We start from the raw sequence: 14,468 nt of genomic DNA on the forward strand, positions 1-14,468 counted from the left end.
CGGGAACTGAGGGACGTGCGTGCACGCGCTCTTTTTTATTTTTGTTTTATTTTTCAGTTGTAGATGGACTCAACACCTCTATCTATCTATCTATCTATGTATTTATTTATTTATTTATCTATCTATCTATCTATCTATCTATCTATCTATCTATCTATCTATCTATTTATTTATTTATTTATTTATTTATTTATTTATTTATTTATTTATTTATTTATTTATTTTCATGTGGTGCTAAGGATGGAACCCAGTGCCTCAACACGTGCTGGGCGAGGCTCTGCCACTGAGCCACAACCAGGCGCTCTTGCTTCCAATAGTAGTAGCCCCGCACGGGAGCCCTAGCCCCGTGATTCTGTGCCTGCTGCTCCCGCGCCCTAGCCCGCGAAAAGATGCGGGGTGAGAGAAAAGCCCTGGCCTCTGCCGCTCAGGCAGGAAGGGCCCAAGGACAGGGGCTGTGAGCAGCCGCTGCAGCCGCCTCTGGTCCCTCGCAGTGCTGGCTCTGATGTACCGCCCTTCTTCAGTCCGGCTCCTTGCCCACATTCCAGGCCTTCACTCCGGAGCCGCGGTGCGACCCCCTGCCTGCCTGTCCCCAGTGTGCCTGATGAATACCTGCTCAGCTTTCAAGAAAAGGGTTACCTCTTTTGTGTATCTTTCCCAGGCTATTCCAGATAGGAGTGAGCGCCTCTGCCTTTGAAGGGCCCCAGTACACACCCACCACACCCCATAAGTGTAAGCATTTGACTTGGCCTTTCCCTGCCTCTGGGAGGAGAGGTGGTCCAAGGCAGAGGTTGGGCACAAAGTCAAGTCGCTGATCTTAGGAGTGCTCTGCTTGGAAACCTGGGTCTGCTACTTACTAGTGGCGTAGCTTTGATCCAGTTACTTCTTGCTTCAGTTCACCCATCTCTAAGATGGGGGTAAAACTAGTCCTTACCCCCAGAATAATTTTTGAAAATTACATATTTCATAGCTGGGGGGGGGGGGTGTAACTCATTGGTAGAGGACTTGCCTACATGCATGAGGCCCTGGATTAGATATCTAGTGATAGGGGATTTGGGTGTTAAGAAAATTAAATAACTCTGGGAGGTTGAAGCAGGAAGACAACAAGTTCCAAACCAGCCTCACCAATTTAGGGAGACTCTGTCTCAAGATTAAAAAAAAAAAAAAATTAAAAAGGACTGGGTATGTTACTCAGTGGTAAAGTGCCCCTGGATTCAGTGCCCAATATAAAACAAAACAAAACAAACATCCCCCCAAAAATAGGAAAAAAAATTAAATGTCTTTGCAAAAGAATAAACTGAGTCAAATATCAAGTGTTTAGATTAGTACAGGTGTGTGGTTAATATTTAGTAATCTCTAGATCCCAGTAACAGTCTTCTGACTTCTTCACAGGTGGTAAGTAAATCCCAGACAACCCATACCATAATCAATTACATACTGTCAGACCTTAGCCCAGACTTTGCCAGACATGTAATATAAATAAACCATGCAGGACTGGGGTTGTGGCTCAGTGATAGAGCCCCTGCCTAGCACGTGTGAGGTACTGGTTCCATCCTCAGCACCACATAAAAGTAAATAAACAAAATAAAGGTATCGTGTCCAGCTACAACTAAAAAGGGAAAAAAATGCAAAGACAGTAAAGGAACTTTAAAAAACCCTCGCATGCACAAGGCCTTGGGTTCAATCCCCAGCACCCCCCCTCCAAAAAAAAAGAACTTTAAGAACTTTTTCTTACTATCCTCTGTTCCCCGCTCCTTGAAGTGGCTGATGTTATTACTGCAGTGTTTACTCTTCACTCTCTTCTCCACAATCATCAGAGAGGGCTTCTGTTTTATAAAGTATGAAGAATTTTAAAAGATCTCATGCTTGGTATATCCAGTGGTGGACCATGCTGGTTGTCTGTCCACTATTCACTTTCCCTTTTGTCTTTACTACACAATACCCCACTTTTGTTTAGCATAGCAGTGTGCCAAGTTAAAGAACTCTACTTTCCAGTCTTTGTAGCTGAGGTTGTGACACAGTTCTGACCAATAAGACGTAAGTAGAAATGTAATAAATAGGAAAATTATTGTTTTCCTGATTAAAACAAAAAGGGAGATTTTTTTCTGCAAACATGCTTCTTTTTACCTTGTGTCCTTCTTCCTGCCTGGAATGTAGGGGTGCTGCCTGGTGGTGCAATACATGTCTTGTGTCCAGGGAGAAGAGAGTCACCCACTGGAGATGGCAATAAAGGAAGAGAAAAGTCATCTGGGTCAATGAGCAGTTGTGCCAGCCCTGAACTTTCTACTTTGGACTTCTTGTTCCATTAAAGGGGGGAAAAAAAGTGCTTTTTAGACCACTGCAGCTTTAGTTTCTAAAACCATATGCTGCAGGCCTGACCTAGGAATGGAACAGGTGTGACCTGTGCCACCATGTTTCTTGGGTAAGAATTTATCAAGTCCGTCTTTCCTCTAGATGAGAGAAGAACTATTTGGCAATTGATCAAGAAGCCACCTCTACCTGTGAGGAGAGAATTTTCAAAGCTTACCTGGCACATATGGACTGGATTTTAGGGAAACAATCCCAGACCTCCAGCCCCAATACATTATTAAACTGAATTGGTGTAAAGATTGTGTTGTGGTTCAGATGTGTGGTGTCCCCTCAAAAAACTTGTGTGAGAATGAAGAAGGATCGAAGATGAAATGATTAGATCATAAAAGCTGTAACTGAATCTGTGGATTAATCCAAGTGGGTGGATTAAGTGGCTGGTAACTGTAGGCAGGTAGGGTATGGCTAGAGGAAACAGGTCACTGGGGGTGTTACTTTTGGGTTTATATTTTGTCCCTGTTGAGGAAAGCTCTCTGCTTCCTGGCTGTCATGTCCTGAGCTGCTTTCCTCTGCCACACCCTTCTGCCCTGATGTTCTGCCTCACCTTGGATCCATAGCTATAGAGTCAGTCAACCATGGACTGAACCTCTGAGCCATGAGCCAAAATAAATTTTTCCTGTTCTAAGTTGTTCTTGCCAAGTCTTAGGGTCAGAGAGCCTAATGCAGATTGTGACATGGGATATGTAGTACTGGCAAGTAGCAAGGCCCTCAAACATCATTGTTTTCCTCCCCACTTCCATATCTTGTTTTATTTTTATTTTGGGGAGGGTGTGGCGGTACTGGGGATTGAACTCAGGGGGCACTCAACCACTGAGCCACATCCCAGCCCTATTTCGTATTTTATTTAAAGACAAGGTCTCACTGAGTTGTTTAGCACTTTGCCATTGCTGAGGCTGGCTTTGAACTCCAGATCCTCCTGCCTCAGCCTCCCGAGCCACTGGGATTACAGGTGTGTACCACTGCCCCCAGCTTGTTTTATATTTAACATTTAAAAATATACTTATTCAATACCTATTAAGAACAAAGCATGTTTCAAGTATATCAGATAATCAAAACACTTTTTGCTTTTTGATATTGAAGGAGCTAACAAAGCTGCAGGTGTGAAAAACTTCTGGAAAGTAAGTATTAGAGAAATAAAATTCCAGAAATACAGGCTGCCTCAAATATGTATCTGCTTGACATGAAATGGAAGGCATAGATAAGATCTGGCCACACACGTTCAAACAGGATCTCTCTGCCAGTCATTATGACTCAGTCTTAATTATTGCAGCTAGCCAAGTCATGGTGATTAGGTCAAGTCATGGCTGATATATACTCATACACATAATCACCATATAGAACAAAGGACAAAGGGTAAAGATTATCTTTGCTTTGCTCTGAGAAAGAAATCTTATTCAACTTGGTCTTCTGACATTAGGTTTCAAAGAGCTCTGATCCAGCTCTCTGTGGGAACAATTCACTTAAAAGAAATAAAATCATGGAAGTAATAAAAGAAGTCTTTGCATCAAATAATTCAGGCAATACAGATGTGCAGATTAAAAAGCAAAAGTCATTGTGACCTGTTTGGTAGGAATTCTTCCTGGATGTCTATGACAATGCATTTAAAAACTAGGCAGGGGACTGGAGTTGTGGCTCCATGGTAGAACGCTTGCCTGGCATGTGTGAGGCCATGGGTTTGATCCTCAGCCCCACATATAAATAAACAAATAAAATAAAAGATCCATTAACAACTGAAAAATATTAAAAAAAAAAAAAAAAAAGCCAGACTCAATGGCACATACCTGTAATCTCAGTGAGAGGCTGAGACAGGAGAATTGCAAGTTCAAAGCCAGCCTCAGTAACTTAGAGAGGCCCTAACCAACTTAGTGACACCCTGTCTCAAAATTAAAAAAAAATTAAAAGGGCTGGGGTTGTGACTCAGTGGTTAAGCACCCCTGTGTTCAATTCCTTGTACCAAAAAAAGAAAAGAAAAAAAAAAAAGAAGAGAAAAGAAAAAAACCTAGACAGATGTATGTGTCCCCTTTTTTCTTCTTTACAACTTCCATTTCGCTGGTCTGGTGAGATGCTTATGATTTGTAATCTCAATCCTGCTAGTGACTAACTCTGTGATCTTGTTTAAGCTAAGTGGAGTTGAGATTGGAAACCTAGTTAGTCTGCTCCAACACCCTGCACTTTTCTCTGTTCCATTCTACCTTCCAATATAGGCAAGGTGGATGATTCGTGCAGGTAAGACAAACTTAGAGAAGGTCATAAATGTGGGATTTCTCCATGTTACTATCTGTATGTTATTTCTGATATGCAAATATGCTAAATGTCTCTTTCATCCTGGTTTTCCCTTTAGTCCCTCCTCCCACACTCCTATCCATTTGGCTAGTGTCTGATGTAATGCTCTTTCAGGGCATCTTTTTCCTCCTGATGGCCTAGGCTTGGGTTAGGCCATAGAGAGTACCAGAGGAACCTAAAACATATTTTTCTATCAGTAAGCAAGCAAGTATGCAAAATAAAGCTTACAAAACATGATAGGAACAAAAAAGAATTGGGTCATGTCAAAAGGACACAAAAGACACCTTATAGGAACTTCTATTGGCCAAATCTAAGACAATTTGAATATCAAAATAAATAATGAAATTAAGATGTCAGCACCCACATAATTAGCAGTAATAGTTAATACTATTACTTATAAAATAAATTACCATGGATTTATAAATGTAGAGATAAGGAAAAACTTCCTGTTGAATGCCAACTATTGAAGATAGATGGAATGACTGAATTAAAATGTCACCATTGTGCAATCATTTTATTAATAATTGATTGAGGTAATCAATCATGGCAGCTGATATTAGTAGGTAAAAGTTTGATGAGGAATAGAATATCTTCATAGTACATATTTACAAGTATCATGGATTATTCATTAAAAGGAGAAAAGGTCACTTTACAGAGTGCAAACCTTGGCAGACAAGTGACTAAGACGGACATTGCCAATAATAAGATAAGTGGATATTGTCTCTACTTTATAATATTATACCTGGAGAACACAACATTATTCTGTGATATCCTGATGGAAATGCATAAACTGGATTGAAACATGAGGAAGTAATAGACAAATTCAAATTGGGGGACCTTCTACAATTAACTAACTTGTAATATAGTCTTTAAAAGTGTCAAGGTCATGGAAGTCAAAGAAAGACTGAGGAATTGTTCTAGATCAAAGGAGGCAAAAGAGACAGGGCAGCCAGATGGCATTGAATTAGATTTGTAGTGGGTGGAAGGATAACTATAAGAGACACATTGAAATAAGTGGTGAAATCTAAATATGAACTGTACATTAGAGCAATAATTGACCAACTATGGCCTTCAGGCCAAATCCAGTCTATTGATTATTTTTGTACATACTACAACATAAAATGGTTTTTATATATTTAAAAAATTGTTGTAAAAACCATAAAACTTACCATCTTCAGCATGTTTAAGTTTATTGTTCAGTAGTAACTGTGTTCACAGTTTCATAACAGAGCTCTAGAAATTTTTCATCTTGCGAAACTCTGTACCCACTGAATAATTCCTACTTTCACCCTCCTCACAGTCCAAAGCAACCACAATTTGACTTCTTGTTTCTGAATCTGATTACTTTAGATACATCATATAAGTGGAATTATTCAGTATTTGTCCATGACTGGCTTCTTTCACTAAGCATAATGTCCTCAAAGTTCATCCGTATCATGGTATTTGATAGAATTTTCTTTTTAGAGACCGAATAATTTTCTATTATATGTATAGACCACAGTTTCTATATCTGTTTATTCATCCAGTGACATTTTGGTTGCTTCTACTGTTAGGCAATTGTGAATAATGCTGCAATGGTCGTGAGTGTGCAAATATCTTTTTATTATTATTATTTTATTAAAAAATTTTTAGTTGTCAAAGGACCTTTATTTTACTTAGAATTGAACCCAGTACCTCACACATGATAGGCAAGCGCTCTACCACTGAGCCACAACCCCAGTCCCCGCAAATATCTTTTTGAAACCTGTTTTTAATTCTTTTGGATATATGCCCAGAAGTGGGATTGCTGAATGTTATGGCAGTTTATCAGTTTTGGGGCTACTTTTCCACAGAGACTGCATCATTTTACATCCCCACCAACAGCGCGGGACCGTTCCAATTTCCCCAAACCCTTACCAACACTTGCTAGTTCGTGACCGTGGTCATGGTAACTGGTGTGAAGTGATAGTTTTGATTTCCATTTGCCTAATGATAGTGATCTTGAACATTTCCAAATGCTTTTTGGCCATTTGTGTATTTTCTTTGAAGAAGAACCTAGTCAAATCCTTTGGTCATATTTAAATGGAATTGGGAAGATACTGGTTATAGGACATAAAATTCTCATTTAGGAAGAATAAGTTCAAGAGGTCTATTTTATGTAATGATGAACACGGTTAATAACATTATTAAAATTGTTGAGAGTGAATTTTAACTGTTCTTATCAGACACAAAAGAATGATAAGCATATGAGGTAAGCAGGAGACAGAACTCCATCCTCTTAGGGTCCCTGCTGAGTTCAAGAATTAAATTAACAAACTAGATGAACAGGATTAACAGGAGAGACGCATACCAGCTTATTTAATGCAGCTTATTTTATTTGTCACAGGAGTCCCAATATGAAAATGAAGACCCAAAGAAGCAGAGTCAGTTATTTATGTACTGAATTGGACAGAGAATAGTAAGTTATAAAGAAGCAACTAAATTTCATGAGCAACTACATTAACAAGGTCCGTGGAATTTTCTTGGTCTTGGCTTCTCTTTCTTGAGGATAATAAGGAGGTTGTATCTTTCACAGGGGAATTTCATCTGCTTTTAAGAAATACCAGGAAGATCAGAGTGATTATCTTGCATCTGCTATCTTTCAAGTGCCTTTAATTTAAACGGTTGATGTCCTAGAATGACATTCATCCACTCATAGGTAATGTATGTTAAGTAGCTTGATTGAACCCTTCCACAATGCACACATAAATTAAAATAACATGTTGTATTCTCTCTCTCTATATATATAAATGTGTGTGTGTAAATATTATATATTAATTAAAAATAAAATAAAAAATATAACTAGGTGCAGTGTCACTGTAACTAAGTATTTGTTGAATGAAAGGAAGGTAAACTTACAGTTCTAATCAAGTTCAGGTAAAATGTCTTTGAAGTAGTCTCTGACTTGTCAATTTTCTATGAAAGAAACTCATGTAGGGAATGAATCCGGAGTCAGATTAAGCAAAGTTTTTTTTTTTCTTTTTTTACAGTTCACCTTTACCTTCTCAATTTGTTTATTTTAAATTATGAGTATGTGAAAATAATATTGACTTTTCTTATCAAAGACTGTGTGGAAAAAACAATAGGTATTCGTATATGAGGTGGGAAGAGCAGAAAAACCGAACTTGAACTCTGGCCTACCCTTTTACCTGCTATGTACCTCTGGGTAGAGTCACTAAGAGAAGAAAGAGAATTTGGAACTCCTTATTTTAGAAGAAAAAAGTAAGAGAAGAATGGAGACTGGGTCTGTGTTACATGCAGGAACCCCTCCCATGATCCTTAATCACTAGCAAAATTATAAACAAGATTTTTAAATGTTGGGATGAATCAGTGTTTGTAGGTGAAGGGGCTAAATAGACTATCAAACATTCCCACAGATAAAAATAGAGGAATGTAGGAGGAAATAAGCCCAGAAGGTCACAGATATTGCGGGTGGACTTTGGATGATCAGGGAACACAAAATCAGGCTTGCTGCCAGGTTAATCACACCTCTGAAGGGCAGAAGAGGCTCTCACCGCTGACTCTGGATTGTATTTGGATTTTATTTACCAGGTGGGGGCATTGTTTCGATACCAGTTTGTAGTTATGCAGAACTGGCAAAGTGGAGCCATTCCTTTACTAGGGTTTTTTCACTTTGGATTAAGCTATGTGGGAGGAGCAAAGATAAGGAGGAATTACTGACAGGAGTCACTCATAGTAGTCCCGCCTTCTGAGTGGATTATATTCCGAGACCTTTACTGGATGCTTGAAACCACAAATAGGACTGAACCCTACATATGCTATGTTTTTTCCTATATGTACATACCAATAATAAAGCTTAACTTAAAATTAGGCACACTGAGAGATGAACAACAATAAGAAAAAATAAAAGAACAATTATACAATATATATAATAAAAATTTGTGCTTTGGGGTCATTGCTAAGCAGAATAAAAATTATTTTTTAAATAGTTCAATATATACAATATATAATAATTTAAACAAGTACACATATATGCACATTTAATTACATATATATTATATATTCTTATATCTGTTTTAGGTATTGTTTACATATAATAAAATTTAACTGTTTAAAGCATAAAGTTTGATGAAATCTAATAACTTGCATAATTAAGATTTAGTTGGCATTCTGTTTGTGAATTCCTCATTCATGGACTGAAAACATTTGGAAAAAAATATGCATCTGTAGTGAACATATACAGACTTTTTTCTTGTTGTTATTCCTTAAACAATACTGTGTAACAGCTGTTTACATAGCATTTGTCTTGTACTAGGTATTATAAGTAATCTAGAGATAATTTAAAGTGTATAGGAGGGTGTGCATAATGCAAATACTATGCCATTATACAGAAGGGACATCTGTAGATTTTAGTATCCTCATGGGTCCTGGAACCAATGTCCCACAATGCCAAGGAACGACCTTATAGAATATATGTAGCTCATTTGGTGCTTCCTCTCCTCTTCAAGTAAGCTTCCCACCCCCTGAATCTGCTTGTGTTCACGTTTCTGTGTCTTCAGATCATTGCTCTTTCCATTATGGTTTCTTCATGGGAGCCACATTGTCTGGTAGGATATTACTTGGTCACACAGTTTCAGAGGTCTTAGTCTATAGATGGCCAGTTCCAATCCTTGGGGCTTGAGATGAGGCAGAACATCATGGCCCGAGAGGGTGGCAGAAGGAAGTGGCTTGCATCATCAGGAAGCAGAGAGGGAATAAATGTTATTTGAACACAAGCACAGCTACACAGCAATAAATTGATCATCTAACCAAGATGACTACTAAATGACTAATGGGCAGGTAGTGTATACAGCCTGGATACGATGGAAAAAGGGATGATTCATGTCTTGGGTAGGGTAGAGTAGGTGCCACAAGATTTCATCATGCTATTCAAAACAGTGTGCAATTTAACCCTCATGAATGGTTTAGTTCTGGAATTTTCTACTTAAAATTTTGAGCTGTGGTTGACGGTAGTAACTAAAACCATGGAAAGCAAAATTGTAGATAAGGGTTGGGAGTACTATTGTACCTGGATTTCTATCTAGAAGGTTGAGGGAGGTTCAGAGAGAGCTTTTTAGAAACTCTCAGTGAAGTCCTAATATTTTCATTCAAATAATTTCAAAATGATATGACAAGCAGAGAAATTGTAGGGAAAAAACGCTTTCAATGAAAGAGAGTCAAGTATCACAAACAACAGTGAGTAGTTCACAGTCAAGGGGAAAAAACAGGTGCTGGGTGTTGGTTACCTTTAGTTTCTTCAGCCTGGACTCTTGGTCTCATGCCTGAGTTACAGCGCAGGGGACACTAACAAAGAAAAAGTGAAAACTTAAACAAGTGGCATCACTAAACTTTCTGTGACATACTGAGTAGCCTTGCTAGTAAGTAGCTTCAACATGAACGCGAGATGGCATCGCCAACTTTGACCATGTTAGACACACTGAGATTAATCGACCTCACTACTTGTGTTAAGAATGTCCAAGATAACTGCCATGTTTGGAGGACTACTAGAAGGATTCACAAGATTGACACTGTTTCATGTCAAAGATTTATTACAGCAATGTAGTAAGGAGGGAAAAGACTCAGAAGAGTCTGGAGACACCCATAGGCAAGTATCCTTAAGCTCTCTCCCCATGAGGGATGACTGTCGCTGGCTCTTTGCGGTTCCAGATCCGTGGATATTTGTCACCGCCTGCAGCAACAACTTGCACGGGTCTTATGGGTGGTGGAGTGGAAACTGAGGCACTTCTATCTTTCTCTTTAGTGCACTGCTTTCTTGTTTGTTCATAGAGGATAGAGGAAATGAGGTTTACTTGCTTTGAGAGGAGAGAGAGAGAGAGACTTTGCTTAAGAGAGACTTTGAGAGAAGGACAGGCTTTGCTTAGAGCTTACAGGAAGAGACTTGCTACGCCTTAAAGTCCTGCATCCTGTAAACTAAGGGTACGTCCACCCAAGGTGCCCTAGTGATGCGTCTCAGTTCTCCGTTCTGCGATCTGCCTTCCGCAGCTGCCCCTACTCGCTGCTGCCCCTACTCGCTGCTGCCGTGCGTGTCTAGCTGCTTTTTTGTGTGTCTTCTATACTGCTTTTCTGCTAATGGCTGCTGTGTCTCTGTCTCGCTCGGCCTACGCTTATATCACCTCCAGGAGGCGGAGAGCAGGGCCACGCCTCTTACGCAAAGATTAGGCGAGATACTCCGAGCAGGCAATTAGTGCTCGAGAACACATGCGCGTACATTGTGTGCGTGGACGAGAAAATCACCTGAGTGTGCTTATGTCAATTAACCTCCTCACTGCCGATGTGATCAGGCGCCATCCCGGCACCACCAACATGGCACAGCCCCCAACAGATGACAGCACATTCTTCCCTCAGCAATAAGCACTGAGGAGGAGTCTGAACTGCAGGTTAGATGTATCAGCTAATATTTTGGTTTGGAAAGTCAAGGGGAATGAGAATCAGATTATGTAGAGTTTCAAAGTGGGACTCTATGGAACAATGCCAGAAGCTCTGTCACTTGTGCTTAAATGAAGACATTTTTTGTTTGTTTGTTTTTGCAGTACTGGGGACTGAACCCAGGGCCTTGTGCTTGTGAGGGAAGCACTCTACCAACTGAGCTATATCCCCAGCCCAAATGAAGACATTTCTGAGCAAGGTTTCATCAGGGTAGGAACTGCTGAGGAAGCATGAGTTGAGCCTCTGTGAATGGACTGACAGGGCAGTAGCTATGGGTAGGCATGGGTGGTATGGCTGGATGAGGTGGGTCTCTGGGGTGCTCCCTGGAAGGGTGTATCTTCCCTATGGCCCTCCCCTCCCCATTTCCTGATACAGGCCAAGAGATGAACTGCTTTCTTCTGCTGGGTCTTTTCCCCATGGTAGCTTGCCTCACCTTGGGTCCAGAGTAATGGAGTCAGTAGGGACTGAGACCTTGGAACCGTGTGCTCCAAATAAACTTTTTCTCCTTCAAGTTGTTATTATTTGGTATTTTAGTCACAGTGATGCAAAAGCTAACTAAAGTACCTTTAGCAACTATAATTCCCCTTATTAATTATATGTAGTGTTGGGGGTTACAACTTTTGTGATTAGACCATCACTAACTCTACTTAGAAAATATTTACAAAGTGCTTTAGTTGTTAACAAGAGATAGTGCATGTATGAATTTAAACTAGACAAGTTTTTTTCTTTTTTTAGATTCTACAGATTCTTTGTCATTGATGTTGCTGAAATCCTGAAATATAAGCAGTTCTCATTTCAGTAAACCACTGCATTCATAAGTCACACTGGCATGCATGTTGGCACTTCAATCCAACCATATTGGCACTTCAATCCAACCAAGACAGAAGTAACCTCAATACTGAGAAGTGGCCACATTTGCAGTATGCAGTATATAGTATGGTAACAGTGACACCTGCAATGGGTATGGTGGTATGTAAAATCTTATCATAGAATATGACCGTTTGCCTATTTTCAGATTATTTAGACAAAATGAAAATAGGTGTCAGCCTGCACATTGGAGATCTTTCTTTGAAAATTCTTTATTTCTCCCTTAAAAAGAGTCAACTGCCAGGGTTTGACTTCATCCTGATAGGAAAAGTGCAGGGAATGTTTATTGGAACTGTTTTTTAGCATTCCTCTTTTATTTGCACATCCAATACTGTAGGTTTATTTTCCCTTTCTTAAAGATGATTGGCTTCAAAAAGTGTTTCTTTCATGAATTCTGAGGAAAGTTAGGGGAAATATATGCCATTATGAATTCTGGAATGGAGACATCTGCAACGGACTGTGTAGTAGTGGATAGCACCTTCTAGTGGACAATTTTGGAGCCAGCATGGTCTCTGATGGGTGCATTGGGACCAGTTGGGGAGACAGAAGAAAGATGAGTCCTCTATTCAGCAGTATTTTTCTTTGGCTCACTAGTAGTCAGCAAGTAAACATCTGGCTTCTTTATCCCTAATGACCTAGCAGGTCCAGGATATAGACCCACTAGGAGTGGGTTGTGTTAGCTGTGTGATTTTTCTGCTTGTCCCAAATTAGAATGCTGGAAGAGTGTGAGAACTGAAAAATGAGTTTCTTTACAAAAGTGACTGAATGGACTGAACAGTGAAGGGCAGTGAATGTGAGAAAAACTGGAGCTAATACAGGCAAAATTTCCCCCCATATTTAAAGTGGATGGATTTTAGGACAGATAAGAAATAGGTATTAATTCTTTTTAAAAAGTAGGCATATATTGAGAAGGCAGAAGAGAAGTTATATTCATACAAGCTTGACCAAGAAATTGGTGAAATTTGCCATAAAATTGATGAAGTTCCAACACCACTAACCACCTACCTTACACTAACAGACTAGTGGACTAGCAATCTACTTGCACTGAGATGGGCAGATTTATAAACTGCACCAAAGGGAAATTTAAGTGCAATGCTGATTTTGAGATAGTTTTCTAAAATATAAATGTTTTTAAATATATGTGCATTGAAACATTTCTCCATTTTGAAGGGAAAGGTTTTAATTGTGAAACTTCTTCCAATATATGTGAATTAATTGTGCTGTAAATTAAGTTGCAAGTTTGCAATATGACTATTAATAGACTTCTTTGGAATAAGTATTTGTACTTGACCCAACTCAAATTAACATCATCAAATGAAATAATTAAGGTTAAATTTATGTTTATGGAAGTCTCAAGTACACTTTTATACTAGAAAAGGTTAAGTATTATACTTAGTATTACGAATACTTATGATTATTATCAAAATAATGCCTGTACTGACCAATGCCAATTACTAGAATCCTAATACTGCTGTCATCAAGTTGCTCGTCACAAACTATTATTGTTATATAGTCACATGCAATATTTGGGACATGTTTATTCTAAAAATTATTCGCTGTTTATCTGAAATTAAAATTTAATGGAGCATCCTGTGTTTTTTCTTGTAACCCTTCCCCGAGGAGACCTTAGGCAAGATCTAGAGACATATTTGTCATTACTGATATGGTGGTACTACTTACTGACATCTAGTGTCGAGAGGCCAGGGATGCTGCTGAACATCTTAAAATGACTACAACAGCCCTTCCAAGGCAAAGAATTATTTGATCCAATGTCAATAATGGGAAGACGGAGAAGGTCATGGGGTTCCTGGTAGGTAGCGCCCAGAATTTTCTAAGTTCATCTTCCGTTTTGGAAAGGGGTTAGAGAGGAAAGGGGTCCGGAACTGAGACCTGGCTTTAAAACCCCATGCACGTTTTTTCTTCTCTTTTCTTCCTTTTTTTTTTTTTTTTTTTTTTTTTTTTATTGTAAACAAATGGGATACATGTTGTTTCTCTGTTTGTACATGGCGTAAAGGCATACCATTTGTGTAATCATAAATTTACATAGAGCAATGTTGTTTGATTCATTCTGTTATTTTTTTCCCTTCCCCCCACCCCTCTCTTTTCTTCCTTTTTGTTGTTGATTTATTATTTGTTTTTCCCCAACTTTTCACATTTTTGGGGGTGCACTATTTGGAGAACTGTTGTAACATACTCGTACCTGCACACAATATAAAATCACTTGGCCAATATCACTCCCGTTATCTTCTTGTCGCTAACGGGATGCAAAGAACCCTAGTACCTACTGCAGTAGGTGAATCACGATGTGGAAAAGGTTGCCTGTGATGGCTGCTGTGCACCGTGGACCGCAGAGCGCTCCGCACACACCAGCCGAGTGGGCCTGGGACCCAGAGCCCGCTTCCAGGTCCAGCCGGGATCAGGCCCTCCGCCTGCGGAGGCTGGGAAGGGAGCTCGGTTGCAGACCGGAAGCAGCCCGGCGGCTGAGGCTT

General features: G+C 39.5%; 1 long non-coding RNA gene across 1 annotated transcript; it reads right to left on the reverse strand.

Annotated features, from left to right (window-relative positions):
- Positions 1–8,717: 8,717 nt before the first annotated feature.
- On the reverse strand, positions 8,718–14,447 carry LOC306645201. The gene is made up of 3 exons (XR_013759565.1): positions 14,261–14,447; positions 9,912–9,969; positions 8,718–9,353 (listed from the first exon to the last, which is right to left on the reverse strand). It is a non-coding gene; the product is annotated as an uncharacterized lncRNA (long non-coding RNA).
- Between the last annotated feature and the right edge of the window lie 21 nt (positions 14,448–14,468).

The sequence above is a fragment of the Sciurus vulgaris genome (assembly GCF_902686455.1).
Source record: "Sciurus vulgaris genome assembly, chromosome: 15".
NCBI lineage: Eukaryota > Metazoa > Chordata > Mammalia > Rodentia > Sciuridae > Sciurus > Sciurus vulgaris.